Source organism: Nansenia antarctica, assembly GCF_963989245.1.
Source record: "Nansenia antarctica genome assembly, chromosome: 12".
NCBI lineage: Eukaryota > Metazoa > Chordata > Actinopteri > Argentiniformes > Microstomatidae > Nansenia > Nansenia antarctica.
In genome coordinates, this window is record NC_137682.1 from 1,408,876 (window position 1) to 1,422,701 (window position 13,826).

The 13,826-nt window shown below is 45.7% G+C and overlaps 1 pseudogene across 1 annotated transcript in view; it reads right to left on the bottom strand.

Annotated features, from left to right (window-relative positions):
* Positions 1–12,907, bottom strand: part of LOC308168406 (peroxisomal acyl-coenzyme A oxidase 3-like) — a 27,527-nt pseudogene extending 14,620 nt beyond the window's left edge. Inside the window, exons 1-13 of the transcript XR_013938051.1 lie at positions 12,643–12,907; positions 11,529–11,762; positions 11,033–11,107; positions 9,865–9,954; positions 9,122–9,265; positions 8,475–8,563; positions 7,549–7,645; positions 5,617–5,799; positions 4,597–4,719; positions 3,936–4,056; positions 3,542–3,664; positions 2,427–2,540; positions 200–315 (exon numbers count right to left, since the gene is read on the bottom strand). The product of XR_013938051.1 is annotated as a peroxisomal acyl-coenzyme A oxidase 3-like (transcript). The remainder of the gene's footprint in view (positions 1–199; positions 316–2,426; positions 2,541–3,541; positions 3,665–3,935; positions 4,057–4,596; positions 4,720–5,616; positions 5,800–7,548; positions 7,646–8,474; positions 8,564–9,121; positions 9,266–9,864; positions 9,955–11,032; positions 11,108–11,528; positions 11,763–12,642) is intronic.
* Positions 12,908–13,826: the final 919 nt, after the last annotated feature.

Consider the following 13,826-nt stretch of genomic DNA (forward strand, 5'->3'; position numbering starts at 1 on the left):
ACACACACACACACACACACACACACACACACACAGCTCTGTTCACTCATTCAGGGGTAGGCCTATGTGTGTGTGTGTGTATGTGTGTGTGTGTGTGTGTGTGTGTGTGTGTGTGTGTGTTTGTGTGTGTGTGTGTGTGTGTGTGTGTGTGTATGTGTGTGTGTGTGTGCGTGTGTGTGTGTGTGTGTGTGTGTGTTACCTGGCTGTTGTTGCGAGCCTCAAAGTCAGCCCTGCCAGCAGCCTTCTCCTGGGCCAGCCGCCTCTGACTCTCCCTCAGAAGGAAACACACCAGCCACCTGTAGGCAGCCAGCGGTACTGCGGAGGGAATGGGCCGACAGGACAGGAGAAACAGGTTACATAGGCTGCACTGCAGTGTTATAATAAACAGGCTACATAGGCTGCAGTGTTAAATATGGACTACAAACACTCACTATAGACCTCATATGGACTACAAACACTCGCTTCACACATAAGGGAGTCAGATCAGATCATACCATAAAGTTAGTGAGTGGCTGTCTGACTGACCCCACTCCTGACCATGATAAGACTGTGTTTTACTTGGCTGGCTTTACAAGGGAGGGTGTGTGGGTGTGTGTATCTGTGCGCTCGCACGCGAGGTGGTGCAGGTGTGGTGGCGGGAACGGTTGTTTTCACAGCTTCCAGGGCCAAGGTACGCAGGAGAGGCGGTAATGTCACACACACCCGTAATGACAAACAGATGACTCTCCGATGGCTATGGGGGATATGAGGGTTAGGGTAAGTGCTATGCTTGTGTAGTTAGACAGAGACACGTTGTATGAGAAACGTTGTGAGCTATGAACGGTCAGATGATATATTATGTTACGGTACATGTGGGAAAACTAGGGTTAGGGTTAGGTGCTAGGGTGCTACGGTTAGGGGTAGGATTAGGATTACGGTTAGGGTTAGGGGTAGGGTTAGACATGCCAGCATGTACCAAGTCACCCTAGCACCTAACCCTAACCCTAGTTTTACCACATGTACCGTAACATATATAATATTTGGGAAGAGCTATTTGGTTAACCAGTAAACATTACACATTGTATTTAGAGGGGCTCGTGAGAGAAGGATAAAAACAAAACCAGAGTGACTCGGGACACGACGTCACTCCCTTTTTTAGAATGTTATAGCTTTACCGTCCGTTGCCATGGCGACCGCATGGCCTCACTCACTACACTCTGCAGACCATCATAACAGGAAAGCTCTGACACATCATGTGCTAGCAATTAACCTAGTAACAACAACAACAACAACTTGTGAGCTTAGAATGAGAAGGTTCTATCTCCGTTTAGAATGATAAGGTTCTATCTCCGTTTAGAATGATAAGGTTCTATCTCCGTTTAGGGCAGTTCAGAGATATTGAGCGTCAAAGTTTTTACATTCCATTATGTTTTATGAGATGGAACCTTTATATTTTATTAATTACTAACTCAACATTTTTTAAAATAACACCACACAGGCATTAATAAACACCTACTGGATCAGATTATGTAAAAAACTAAATTTTTACCAAAAAAGGAGATAGAACCTTATAATTCTAACGTCACGAACTGTGTCTAACGCACCCTTGCACTCGAACGCAGATCTTCTAACTTCCTCCTCTACCTCCTCCACCCCTCGTTATGACACACACGTGGTCTGGTATTGTGGTGGCAGAGCGTGACCGAGACAAAATGTCCGCATCCCCCCCGACGACACCCTGATTATTCATTTAAAATGAACCCAGGCTGCGGGCCTGACCACGTCTAGCAGGGTTGCTAGACGACAGGCCAGCTAAGTCACCGTCTGGGGGATGATGATGATGTCAATACACTGTGCAGATGTTTGGCACATGTGGGAGAGGGACACACGCCAGGGTTCACAGCCAAGCAGCCTGCTGGTCTCTCAGCCTGGTCAGCCTGTCTGTCTGCCTTTACCTTGGAAGGGCATTCATCCACACAGTCAAAACACTGCAGAGAAAGACCACTGCTGTGAGTGTGTGTGTGTGTGTGTGTGTGTGTGTGTGTGTGTGTGTGTGTGTGTGTGTGTGTGTGTGTGTGTGTGTGGTGGTCAATGTTTTTGCATTCTTTTGAAAGCTGTTGTGTTACAGCCCCTAACCGACATGGAGCGCTGCTGTCTCTCTGAATGGAGCAGAGCTGATCGATTTCCAAACAGGCACTTCCAGGGGCAGCCTGCCCTGTGGTGCATGTGAGGGTCAGTGTGGTTGCCTAGCCTATTGTGGTTGTGTGGTTGCCTAGCCTATTGTGGTTGTGTGGTTGCTTAATCCTTTTATAACACCTGGAAGATTCTAGAAGAATCTCTACCGTCAGTGTGTGTTTGCGTGCGTGGGTGCGTGTGTGTGTGTCTCGTACCTGCAGAGAGCATTGTGTGTGTATGTGTGTATGTGTGTGTGCGTGTGTGTGTCGTACCTGCAGAGTCCATGCACTCTTCCATGGATGTTGCTGTGAATCTGGTCTCCAGGATGCTGTCGAGGTCGTCCAGGAAGTTGACAGACCCCAGCGGAGACTCGATCTTCACCTTATCTACAAAACACCACCAGCACCTCAGACTCAGCAGAGCTCACCACCAACGTCATACAGGCGTACACCAACACAGATGAAACATCTGAATTTCAACCAAAACATATCTTATGTTGGTCCTATAAAAATGGTCTTGTGGTAGTTGGCTGTGCTCCAAGAGTTCATTACATGTCAAGGCTAATAATGATGACTCCATAGCACTGGCGGACTCAGAGGGAGGGCAGGGGGGGCGACTGCCACTAAAAAACGTCTCTCTTAAGTGCCCTTTTGAGTGGCAAAAATGCCCTTTTGAGTGGCGAAAATTAGAGGACGTGCCCTATTGGTGCCCCTCCAATGGTCTAAACTTGACCATGTGCCCCCACAGTTGAAAAACGTCGCACTAAATTGCCCTTTTGAGTGGCAAAATTAGAGGATGTGTCCTATTGGCTGCCCTGCCAAAGGTCTAAACTTGACCATGTGCACTGATGGGGTCCCATGTTGTGCAGTAGGTGCCCTTTTCTTTTCGCCCCCCCCCTGCCCTTCAAACAGCCTGAGTCCGCCACTGGCGATATGTAAACATGTACAGTACACTGACTGTGTCTGATTATTGTGTTGTGTTATATACTACGTATTGCATTATTAGAGATGAGATTAGATTAGACTTCAACCTTATTGTCATTGCAGAGTACGAGTACCAGACAACGAAATGCACTTTAGCGTCTAACCAGAAGTGGTAAATAGTGATATAAGAACATGATATAAAAACTAATATTATATAAAAAAAACATGACAATGATAGAGATAGGTACAGTAAGCCATGTATGGTAGTTTAGGGGTATATACAGTTATGAGCTACGTACAGTTAAGGTATCTTATGTACAGTATGCAATGTGCAGTATACAGTATGTGTCCAAAGGTAGTATTGTAAACCTCAGTTTAGCATTATAGTTAAAGTTAATATTACTGTATATCTTAAGGTAACACTATATTAAAGTTAGTTATTAAGGTTAGGGTTAGAGACTGACCATGGTGCTTGGCATGCAGCCAGCTCAGCAGGTAGTTGCCAGTCTGCTGCAGCAGCACGTTGTTGTCTCCCTCGTATGTGCAGTTGGGGTCGTTGTCGTCCCGGAGATCCCCCAGGCGGTTCACTGAGGGGAGGGGAGCAACATGGTTATCAACACTGAGAAGAATCATTTATACAACAGTTATTTCCGACTAAGTAATTTGATTGGACGAGAGGCATTCCATGAGTGCTGATATACAGTATAACAGCATGTGTAGTAGTGTAGTGTGACTCACTGGCCAGGTAGCCGTGCCCTCCGCAGGTGTAGTGTGTAGTGTGTAGTGTGTAGTGTGACTCACTGGCCAGGTAGCCGTGCCCTCCGCAGGTGTAGTAGTGTAGTGTGTGGTGTGACTCACTGGCCAGGTAGCCGTGCCCTCCGCAGGCCTCCCGACACTCCTGGATCCCCCGCTGAGCCGTCCAGGAGCCCAGGGGCTTGCTGGAGCAGGCCAGGGCGTGGATCTCTCTGCCCAGCTCCGCCTAGGCACACACACACACACACACACACACGCACACGCACACGCACACGCACACGCACACGCACGCGCACGCGCACGCGCACGCGCACGCGCACGCACGCACGCACGCGCGCGCACGCGCACGCACGCACGCACGCACGCACGCACGCACGCACGCACGCACGCACGCACACACACACACACACACACACACACACACACACACACACGCATGCGAGCAATAAGGGCAAACTATATCAACATACATAAACAACACAGGTCAATGTGAGATCATCACACACACACTCTCTCTACTATACCATTCACATGTCTCCTCCTAACCCTTGCTTCCCCTTTTCTTCCCTCCCCCTCTCTCTCTCTCTCTCTCTCTCTCTCCCTCTCTCCCTCTCTCCCTCTCTCCCTCTCTCCCTCCCTCCCTCCCTCCCTCCCTCCCTCCCACCCTCCCTCCCTCCAAGCCTCCCTCCCTCCCTGCCTCCCTCCCTCCCTCCAAGCCTCCCTCCCTCCCTCCCTCCCTCCCTCCCTCCCTCCCTCCCTTCCTTACCTGTCTGTCGCTCTTGTCCTTCATCATGAGGCCGATCTGGAACTCCACAAAGTTCATGAAGATGGACTTGGAGAAGTGGTCCAGGGCGTACACCGCCGCCAGGTACGGGATGAGACGCCATTGCTGCAGACACACACGCAGACAGGCAGGGTGCAACATGAGCCACCCCCCCAGAAAACTACATTTCCCATAAAGCAGCACATTTCATTCTAGTAGGTATGTTAGAATATATACACAGCCATACAGTCACACTACTTCAGCTACTTGTGGAGGACAAAATGGAAGTTATTTAGCTTAAAAAAGTGTAAGTCGTGGCCTGGGGTGGTCCAGTGGTCTAGCACCGCGGTCTACAGTGCACACATTATGCCCATGTCGGCATGGGTTCGAATCCGGCCCCATGCCCTGCTGACATGCCCTCTCTCTCTCCCTTCTTCTCCTTACTTTCCTGTCTGTCTGTCTTCACTGTATCTGTCCAATAAAATGAAAAATATGAGTGGGACTGCCCTACTACATAAAAAAAAGAAATAATAATAATTTAAAGTCCTTAGCGTAAGCTGAAGTCTTTAGCGTAAGTCTTTATTATGAACAACAATGTGTTTTGTCTGTGTTGCCGTCATCACCGCTGACATGGGCCTGCTGTCGTCGTCCCCCCGCACCAACCTACGGACCTTTGGGGACAGAGCCTTCAGCGTGGCTGCACCTACCCTCTGGAACTCTCTCCCCATAGTGCTCCGCAACGCCCCCACCCTGGACTCCTTCAAATTAGCCCTCAAAACCCATCTGTTCTCCAAGGCCTTTGGCCCCTAGTCATTGTTTCAGTTTTGTTTTGTTTGTTTTCTGTTTTGTCTGTCCGATCATTCCCTTGTAAAGCGTCCTTGGGCTTTTTGAAAGGCGCTATATCAATTAAAGTTATTATTATTATTATTATTATTATTATTATTATTATTATTATTATTATCATCAAGGTTGCCTGCTAGCTGTACCTGCAGCTGGTACTCTAGCACCGGGATCTAGTCGTACCTGCAGCTGGTACTCTAGCACGGGGATCTCCTCTGTGTCTTTAGGCCCAAACTGGCGGCGGGTAGCAGAGAAGCGGACCGCCACGGTCATGGCCAGCTTCAGGTTGACCACCGCCATCCTGGAGATGGACACCCGGCCCCCGGAGAGAGCGCCCAGCGACGCCCCGAACCGCTTGTTAGGGTCCTGAGAGAGAAAAGGGAGGAGGATAGAGAGAGAGAAAAGGGAGTGGGAGTAGGATAGAGAGAGAGAGAGAGAGAGAGAAACAAGAGAAAGTGAGAAAGAAAGAGGAGGGAAGGGAACACTTAATATTTGTGTATTTGGTCTGATAACCAGTTCTGTTGATTCAATAGGGTCAACAGTGTTTTTGAATACTATGGCTTAAGAGATTGGGGAGATTGGGGAGATACAATAGCGATACATACATATACATGTATCTCTATGGAGATGAAGTTACAGACAGACAGGGTTCGAATCCGAGTCTCCCATGTGAAGACTGAAGCATCTAGTGCTAAGCTAAGAGGACTAGGTCCCAGGGCAACACTTTTTTTGTTGTTGTAATCAATTATTTATTTCAAAACAGTACACATGAAAAATTCACAATTATCACACCAAACAAAATAAGTGTCTGTCCTGACTTTTTATTTTAATCTTACCCCCCCCCCATGGCGATAACATCCCTTCCACCCCCCCCCCCATAGTTCTTCATTACACTATATTTGGTATGGTCCCAGGGCAACACTTGAGTCTACATTTCTCAAGGCTACCTCGCCATGAGACGGGAGTGTGATTCAACATCACCTCCACCTACGGAGAGACCAGTGAAACAAGACGTGTTCCCCGTGTCCAATTGTAAAGGTCCAAAACACAAAACACCAACTTCAATCATCTGCTATTGATTTTCACCTACAGGAGGTTCCAGCTCCAGGTTATCCAGAGCTGTTTTAAAGACCTCTCCTGACATGATCCCTTACTCACGTCCCAGGGGCGAAGAGGAATGTTCCATGCCTGGCTATGACTAATAACCCTAACCCTAACAACCATGCGCTCACCCAGTCCTCCCTCCAGGCTCATGGTTGGTCTATAAAAACAGACAATAAAAGCTACCGATTCTGTCCCAGGCCTCGCAGGAGATCCCCACCACAGACCTATTAGAGGTCTCCTCTCCTACTCTCCCCCAGTCTTTATTTGTTTTCACAGAAGCCTCCCTTCGGCATGTTCCCATCAGTCAGGTGAACCCACGGCCCTCCAGATCCCCCCCATGCCTCCACAGGCCCTCCCTCCCTCTCTCTCCGTGTTTATTTGAAAGGAAAACAGTAAGAAGATTCTTCCAGTGAGGCCAGGCGTGGTGAACCAATCCCAGAGTGTTTGTTTGGACGTTTTCATTCTGACATCCCGCTGTCACGTCTGAGTAGAACCCCAGCCAAGTTCCATAGAGCTTAGAGAGGTTAGAATCCTGTCACGTCTGAGTAGAACCCGAGCCAAGTTCCATAGAGCTGGAGGTTAGAACCCCGTCTTCACATAACATAACATAGACGGTGCTCTGTGCTCTGTGGCAGACAAGAGGAGGAACTAGGAGGATAATGTGATTTCTGCAGCAGTATGTTAGTGAGAAAAAAGTGGAAAAAGTCTTATCTCTCTAAGGAACGTGTGTAGGTGGAGGTTTACTCACCTTCATAGTAAGTAAGTAAGTAAGTAAGTAAGTAAGTAAGTAAGTAAGTAAGTAAGCATTGTTTGAGCCAGGTCACAGAAGCCAGAATGGCCCATAGGGATGGAGTCTACAGTAGCGTCTCCTGTTTCTGCAGATGGCAGCTTCATACAGATACACTGACCCCCTGAAAAGGACGCTAGTGGTGTCGTGGTAAAGAGTGTCCTGAGATCGGAGGGTTGGCGAATCGCACCATGGTATGGGGGGAAGGCCCTGCTGCAACTCACCTTGAAAGGTGTCACGTAACGTCCATCGGGGGTGACGTCACCCGTTTTGTTGAGCATGTTCTCCCGTGGGATCCTGACATTATGGAACACTGCAAAACTGGTAGAGGAAAAAAGTTAATAAGCAAAACACTCCTTTATGATGTCAGTTAGCTACTAATAATCATTGAGCATCAACCATCAATTCTACAGATACATTGCAAATAGTCAAATCATTGTCATCATTGTGATGAAATTGACTGTGTGGTTTAGAGCGTGAACCTTCATTCATATTGTGGAACATTCCCTGGTGGGGAGATCAATGACTTCTAGTAAGTTGTTGAGATTCATGCAACAGAACATTTTGGACCTACAGTGTGAAACATAGGATTGCACTGCCCTCTAGTGGTTCTAGTGGAGAGTGTCACTCACCACCGTTTACTGAAGAAGGCTTGAATTGCCACAGAACCTCATGGGACAATATATTATTGCCTTTCACAAAATACAAGACTGGATTGCACCGTAATTGGCAGGCTGAAGTATTTTGATGTTGTTTTATTGTTTAGATGATCTGTATTGTTCATGTTGTAAATCACTTTCAGACTAATTGTCTTTGTAAACAGTGCTATTCGGTTGTTAAGTCTGATGTCAAACGTGATGTTTAGCAATTTCCGGGTCCAAACCAGAAATTCCCTCCACCAGAGTACCAGTGTACTACAGCGGTAGAATGACAGTTCAATCGTTTTCTATTAATACAACAAGGGACGCAGAAGCACTTTCCCTTTTTTCCCATATTTGTCAGCGTCTTTGAGCCTCGGAAAAGCGCTATACAAATATAATGAATTATTATTATTACTGAGGCATTTCGAAGACAGCGCCTCAGCCAACGTTGGACCTGGAAACACGTCACGACTTAACAACCGAATACAAATACATGTAGCTGAACCCACCCGTTGTCCAGCCCGTTCTGTCCCAGTTTCTTGCCCATATCTCCCACCAGCACCCCCGGCACGGCCAACAGGGTCTTGGGGTCTCTGACCTGCAGGGTCAAAGACACCAGCTTACAACCTCACCCATGTAACTAACAAACATGTCTGATACATCAAGATTAGCTTTGCAAATGCTGTTTTTGAAATGACAAATCATTTAGTACATACTTAGTTTAACACTCCTATGTCAGGTGTTTCATCTATTGTTTGTATGTATGTGAGGGTTTAAGAGTGTATGTATATTAGCGTTTAAGAGTGTATGTATATTAGCGTTTAAGAGTGTATGTATATTAGGGTTTAAGAGTGTATGTAAACCCCTCAAAAAAAGTTCGGAAACGCTTTTTTTGTTGATTATTCCTCCCCTTTAATAATACCAATTGGTATTGTATTTTATATCGTTGGAAAGCCTGATTAGTCACCTTTACAATGAGGTACAACTTGTAAGGATCATACATTTATGGAATGAGTAGCACAGCTAAACGTGTGGGTAGTGGCCCATTTTTTTGCCAAAATCCCTTGCAATATTCTTCTGTTGAGAGAGAGAGAGAGAGATATGAGAGAGAGAGAGAGAGAGAGAGAGAGAGAGAGAGAGATATGAGAGACAGTACCTGGACTACGAAGGAGTGCAGTCCTTGGCAGAGCCCGTCAGGCGTGTAGAGCTGGGCGAACACCACAGCGTGCGTGGCCGTCTTACCCAGGTTCCCCACCCAGAACTTAGCTGCCTCAAAGTCAGGGGAGTTGATCACAAATTCCTGGAGGAGACAGATGTTTAACTTGAGTATACTAGTATACTAGATAGAATATACTAGAAACGTTTCTATATGTCGCTACGTCTTTTTTCTGTCGCTCCACAGCCCCCCCCCCCCCCAAAAAAAAAATCTCATGGGATCTACACGATTCAGGTAGGTAACCTATTTTGGATTCAAAACGGCGAATTTCGAAGAAAGCTGAGCGATTATCATGCCTGTCAATAATAATAATAAGTAGTAATAATAATTACTGAACTATATTAATATTATGCTTGTGTGTTGTGAATATTGTTTTTCTGTGCATGATTAATACAAAAACAACAACTAATAGTGCCACGAATCGAACGTGGTCCCGAAACATCTCCAAACGGAGCCGTGGACGGAGTCCTCTCCCTTCCCCCTAGCCCTCGATGGATTGGGACCCCCCCCCCTACCCTAAACACCCCCACCCTAAACACCCCTACCCTAAACACCCCTACCCTAAACGTGAACACGCTAAACGGAGCCGTAGGGGTGAAAATGGAATCGGGCCTTAGTCTATGTCCCATCCCTAATAGCTAGTGTGATAGACCATGCTGTATGTGGACTGTGTCCCACCCTACCTGAGTGCTGGGTTCATACTTGGCTGTGGTCCTCATGGCTCTGGTGTTGCTGCCGTGGCTGAGTTCTGTCAACGCAAAGCAGCCAAACGTCTGCGGAGAGACAAGAACAGACAGGTGCTGCTTAGGGGACGACAGAGAGGTTATGTTTCATATTGTTGGGGCGGCTGTGTCTCAGGAGGTAGAGTCGCCGTCTAATGATCACAAGGTTGGCAGATCGGCGGTTCGAGCCCCGGCTGGCCACATGTCGAAGTGTCCTTGGGCAAGACACTGAACCCCAAAATTGCTCCCAGTGAGCGGGCCAGCGCCTTGCATGGCAGCTTGCCGCCATTGGTGTGTGAATGTGTGTGTGAATGGGTGAATGAGAGGCCGTTGTAAAGTAGCAGCTTTGTAGCAGCAAAAAAGGCGCTATATAAGTGCAGTCCATTTACCATTTACCATTTGTGTCCTATTGTCATGCTGTTGTATTTGAAGGACTTGTGATGATGAGTAGTAAGTAGATACTATATTATAATAACCGTTTTTGACACAAAGTGGTCTTTATCAAGCTGCTCTTTAGTTACAGCGTTGTAGATGGCATAAGGCTGTGCATGCCTGGCTGGGGATGTTAGAATGGGGGATAGGTCAGACTGGTCAAAGGGCATATTTGCATAACTCACTGAATGGTATAACCTGCTATAACCTGTTACTATCTAACCTGAGATATGGGATTACTATTTGGGTACATGTTACAAGTCATGGCAGAGAGAGAGAGAAGGGATGTATATCGTGAGTTTAGAATTCTAAGGTTCTATCTCCATTTAGAATTCTAAAGTTCTATCTCCGTTTAGAATGATAAGGTTCTATCTCCGTTTAGAATTATAAGGTTCTAACTCCGTTTAGAATTCTAAGGTTCTATCTCCGTTTAGAATGATAAGGTTCTATCTCCGTTTAGGGCAGTTCAGAGATATTGAGCGTCAAAGTTTTTACATTCCATTATGTTTTGTGAGATGGAACCTTTGTATTTTATTAATTACTAACTCAAAAATGTCAATATTTTAAAAATAACACCACACAGGCATTAATAAACATCTAATGAATCAGATTACCGGTATGTAAAAAACTAAATTTTGACAAAAATTGAGATAGAACCTTGTAATTCTAACGTCAAGATATGCTGATTCATGTTTACCGTCATGTCCTCTGTATCCTCCACAAACTTGTTGTGTCTCTGGGATCCTGAGTTAGCCACTGTTGCACCAAACATCTGCAACAGAACAAGGCCAGACTGACAATCAAATATCATTTGACATCACCTCTTCTCTTGAGAAGACACATGCAGAAATTGATTATGTCATACGTGATTTCTACTACATTACATTACATACATACATACATAAGTCCATAGCCAGCCCAAATGTTCCTGGTACGTAAACCAAGCATTGTAGCAAGTATCACTGTCCTGAATTACACCTGTAGCCATAGCCTTGACGAATGGCCTTGACAAATTACATAAATGAAAACGATACACCTGAAAGCTTCATAGTACATAGTAGTAAGATCTTAAGTTAATCTTAAACTCATTGCCATTGTTTACAATAGATGAAAGATGATCATCTCCCAAGGATGGAGTGGCTATAGATTTTGAGCCGCTTTGGTGTGGCTACCATCAACATGACCACGCTCACCCCTTTGTTGAGGAAGAACTTGGCGCTCATGGACACGTCGTACATCATCAGACAGTCGTTGAGGATGACACTCTTCCACGGGTTCTGCATCATGTCGTCCCGCGTGAGGAACTCGTAACGGAACAGCTGTTTGACCCTGCGGAACGTCAGCTCGCGCCTCGTCTCCATGGTGATGTCCTCCCCGGGCTGACGCGCGAATACGGGATCGTTCTCCAACGTACGGAACACATGTTGCTGTCGAACAAACAGAGAATAATATGGTCAAATATACAAACACTGCTAGATATTCCTCAAGGTTAGGCCTTACTGAAAACGTTTTTAAGAAACAGTCAGATATATTGGGGCGCTTAGGTGGCGTAGCGGGTTAAGCGTCGATGAAGTAACCACAGGGTTCCCGGTTCGATTCCGGCCGCGGACATGTCCTGCATGTCATCCCTCCTCTCTCTCTCACCCATCCTTCCTGTCTAAATCTCTACTGTCTCTATCAATAAAAAGAAAAATATGAGTGGGACTGCCCCACTCAGAAAAAATAACATAAATAAAAAAGTATTAAAAATAAAGAAACAGTCAGATATACAACAACCAATGTGTTTGTAACAAGGAGAAATAGACAGGTTACTGTAACTAGTATTAGTATCCTTGATGTTATTCATCTTTTATCACGCTATGGTTAGAAAGAAATTGTAATAATATTGTCTCAAATCAAAAGGATTTACATACTGTATTACAGTTGCTGTACTCATGTATATGAATGTACTTCATATAACGATCAAGACCATCATGGTCATCATCCCTACACCTCCAATACAACGTGGATAGATCAGCATATTTTGAAAGGTGCTACATAATCATAATATATTGCATCTGTTGATAGACAGAATGTAGTGTAACTGGAAGAAACTGGTGACTCACACGGATGCCACAGACATAAATCACTATACCAAGAGGACATCTTCCTGGTCAAGCGGCTACATCTGGTCTTAGAAGTGGCAGGATGGGCTACCTCATCATAAGAGTATTATTTAAAATCACCTCTAGTAGGCCTACAGTAACCTACCACTTAATTACCAGCTTACAACATGTTCATTACACATTGATTTTCACAGCAGCCTACCTTAAATGCGAGCACCTCCTCTCCATCGAGGAACATAACCATGTCCTTCCAGTTGAAGGAGGCTCTGCTCCTGTAGATGTCCAGGGGTCCACGGGGAAGATCAGCCAGGCCATGGTGGTCGATCTTCTCACTACCCTGGTGTTCAGCTTCCGAGTAGCCGTGGACACTCATCTTGAATAAGACACTTTACTTAAGGCCTATACTGAAAATCAAAAACGTGATGGATTGCCTACCTAGGAGGACGCGATGACGGTGCAGACAGAGAGAGAGAGAGAGAGAGAGAGAGAGAGAGAGAGAGAGAGAGAGAGAGAGAGAGAGAGAGAGAGAGAGAGAGAGAGACAGAGAGAGAGAGACAGAGACAGAGAGAGAGAGAGACAGAGAGAGAGACAGAGAGACAGACAGAGACAGAGAGAGAGAGAGAGAGAGAGAGAGAGAGAGAGAGAGAGAGAGAGAGAGAGAGAGAGCACTGACAGCTGACAGCTCAAGTTCAAGGGTCACTTCCAGACAGTCAACTACAGATCAAGGTTCCCCAAGAAAATCATTGCATCACTTCTACATTCTGCAGAACAAACGACACATAACTAATATCCAGTGACTCTGTCACCTTCTTCACCTTGAATGAAACTAAACAGCGCAGTGTCACATCACTGTGTTGACAGCTGCAGGCATGGTGTCAAAGGTTTCATACAGCGACATAAATAGCTATGTTTTATACTGTATATTTCTATGTATTTTGTATTTTGAATTTGTTGTAACTGTTTTTAAATGTGTTGTTGTACGGCGACCTTGAGTGCCATGAAAGGCGCCTTATAAAATAAATGCATTATTATTATTATAATAAACGTTACGTGCAGCTGCCAATGCACGAGACCATCATGAACTGTGGCATCATTTCGCAACTTCTACGATTATAGTATTACTTTCCCGCGATGTAGCAGCGTGTATAGCCAATATAGAATGTCATCAAGTCAGAGTCACAATACAGCACACGTGTAATACAACTGACATAATCTCTCTTACCGTAAGTGACAGTATGTAGATATATATTATGTTATTCTACTCTTCTGTTCTCTGCAGGTCATACATGAAATGACGCGTTTTCTGCGCGACGGATTCGCAGTCGTCTTGACAACAGCTCAGCTCTTATTTCTCGTTGTGGCACTTCGCAAATCTTCCCAAAGTAT